The sequence below is a fragment of the Halyomorpha halys genome, unplaced genomic scaffold (assembly GCF_000696795.3).
Source record: "Halyomorpha halys isolate HHAL.00 unplaced genomic scaffold, Hhal_1.1 Scaffold2389.1, whole genome shotgun sequence".
Lineage (NCBI taxonomy): Eukaryota > Metazoa > Arthropoda > Insecta > Hemiptera > Pentatomidae > Halyomorpha > Halyomorpha halys.
The window spans coordinates 26,619-29,834 of NW_027116719.1; positions in this window are offsets into that span (position 1 = coordinate 26,619).

Below are 3,216 nucleotides of genomic sequence, written 5' to 3' on the forward strand. Positions count from 1 at the left end.
GATCGCGAGACCCTCATAATAAAATGACGGCTAACGAAAAGAAGAAGATCGCGAGACCCTCATAATAAAATGGTCGTGAGGAAAATAGAAAATGGCGGTCGGGCGTAGTCAGGCTCCACCAAACCCGTAAGTCTCTCAAACAGTATAAAAGCAAAATGGCGGCCGTGTACACTATGTCACTTCTAAAACCTCGAATCTCTCAAGTTGCAAGAAAAACCAAAATAGCGTACGGAGGTTATAATATAAAAAGTGGTTTCTTTCGATGGGTGGTGGGGATAAACAAAATAAAATGACGTCCGGGCACACTCAGCCCCTGGTGGCGGTGACTTAAAAGAGGGCGTGGCCTAATTATCATGTGAGTGGTTATGTCGAACTAAATGTGAATTTTAATCCCCCCCCCAGGGTTCACGCGACCTAATAATAGCCTCCGATTGGCTGCCTAATGATCACGTGACTGACCACGTGAGTGGTTAAGGGTAAGTCGAAGTAAAAATTTAAATTCAACCCCCCCCCCCGAATAAGTCACGTGACCAGTGGTTAAGGTAGGATCGAGGCTAATGATCCAAAGACCAAGGTCACGAGACGAGTGGTTAAGGCTGGTTCGAGGCTAGGGTCCAAAGTCCAAGGTCACGTGAGTGGTTAAGGTAGGGTCGAGGCTAGGGTCCAAAGTCACGTGAGTGGTTAAGGTAGGGTCGAGGCTAGGGTCCAAAGACAAGTGAGTGGTTAAGTTAGGGTCGAGGCTAGTGTCCAAAGTCCAAGGTCACGTGAGTGGTTAAGGTAGGGTCGAGGCTAGGGTCTAAAGTCCACAAAGGCTCCTCAAGTACTGTGCCCGAACCGGGCTTTTATACCTACTCAAGCCACTAAAAAGATTGTTCCACTCCTAACTTAATAATTTTCTCGAGCAAAAAACTCTCCTTAAACCTTTCCCATCTGATTTTCGCTCTCAACATTCCGCTTTATGGAAAATATCCCAAGAATTCCAATCCTCTTTAGACAATCATCAAATATCAATTCTAGTTCTTTTTTATTTTTCGAAAGCATTTGTCTCAGTTAACCATAAGATCCTCCTCAATAAACTTCAAAACCTTTCCAGGTCAAATAGTGTCCCAAAGTGGTTCCTCTCCTTCTTGTCTCATCGTTCCCAAACAGTCATCATTCCGAACAAATATCTTTCCTCTCCCGGTGTTTCTCAGGGGTCCTCACTTTCACCAACCATTTATGTAAACTTATTATAATTATTATATCTTCTTGATTCCATTTCTCAAATCACACGCAAATTCATAACAAACAATTCCTAAGATTCCGAAATTCCATTCCTCAGAACACCCGTCAGCTCCTAGTATCCTCTCACGTATATCCCCTTTTTGACTACGGTTCCTTGGTCTACGGAGGGTAATCTGTAAGTCTAGAGTGGAGACTGAAGAGACTCATGAATTGCTTTATAAAATTTATCTTAGGGTTTCCAAGACGCTTACAAGTCTCCTGCTGGTATACCGAGTTGAAGTGGCTCTATCCAACCTCCCGAAGGCAATCCGTCCTTAGTGTTTTCCTATTCCAAGTTCTTTAAGTCAAAAAATCTACCTATATCTTTGATCTCCTCACACTTCGTTCATCCATCCATTCATTAAAAGCCAGATCCCAACCGATTGATTTATGTATGCCCTCCTAAAGGATCACTTTCTTCAGCAAATCCTTCGTCATACGTGCAACCTCCTACTAGAATTCTCTTCCCATCTCTATTCACCAATCCATTCTTTCCTTTAAACAACGCCTATTCCTTCACTTATTGCATAACCAAACCTCCGCATCATTCTAAACAATATAAATGGGCATATATTGATTAACATTATAAACAGTAGTTAAGCCAAGGTTCCAATGCAATTTCATTTTATTTATTCGAAACTTTTAAATGCTTTCCAGACAAATATCATAAACCATGTATTTATTCTTAGAGGACATGCGTCCCAGAATAAAATTGTTTTTCATTTCATTTCAAAATTGATAAGAACTTTAAAATAAAATGTCGGACAAAAAAGTAATACGATAGCTGTTGAGTACATGGATATTTTATCACACTTTGCACTCACATAGCCTTTACTCAAAATCGATTAAGTAATAAAGTATTGCCCCCTCTGAGGTCAAATATAAATTGCTGCAACTGTTTCCTCATAGATCCCCAGATATATCCAAATCCTACGCCAACTTCACACAAAGCCGTAACATTCCTCACATATATTTATAATCGTATCCTTTCCCTTCCAGTGGAGGCCCTCCATTATAATTCTCCTTCTAAAACCATGAAAAGCTCCTAATAACCATGATTTCTATAGACCGATCAGCCTACATCTGAACCTCTCTAAAGTTTTTGAAAAACTCCTCCTAAAACCTATCTAATTGAATCACAAAAGTTTCTTATACACCAATTAGGACTTCACTCAGGGCATTCCATTGTCCAGCAATGCCTCAGACTCAAGTCTTTATTAGCTCAAATCCTTCGCTTCTTCCGAATTCTGAGTGGTCCTGAATTTCGACATCCTATCGAGTAACATCCTTCTTAAAACATCATTATTGAAAGGGAATGTATAATTTTGTTAAGAACTGCATTAAATTTACAGTGTCACTCTGTCATTCATATGTTTTTTAAGGATGGAACGTCCACCCTTGGATCCACCCCTACTTATAGGATTGAAGCAGAAGTATATTGAAGCTCTCTTAAATGTTGAACTTGATTATTCAACTTTTCCTTATCGGCCCCAAACAACTGTCGAGGTTTGATAGTGTTCACAGAGTGGGCGATCAAATTTCATAGAATTGTATATTGAGGGTATTGAATTTATTCAGAATAATGTATGTGTAGTTTTTCCTTGAATTATTTACTAATAACACATGGAAGAACATACTAATAAAAGTAGTAGCAATCAGCCCCCCAAAAAGGGTAACAAGCAGCCCTCAAAAAAGCATCCAGTAGCTAATTCGATTACGAATTTCTACGTTTCGGTTCAAAAAAGCAAGATAAAGTTGTTAAATAGCTTGGTGGTTGCAACTGCCACCACAACCACTGCAATAAGTGAATCAGTGACTGTCAAATCTCATAATATGGTAATTAAAAATAACTATTACCTAATTATAATGGTTAAAAAAAACAGATAAAAGCTCGGTTCCTGGTTTTTCCTAATAGTTTCAATGACATTTCTCTTTCCATAAAATTGAATAAAT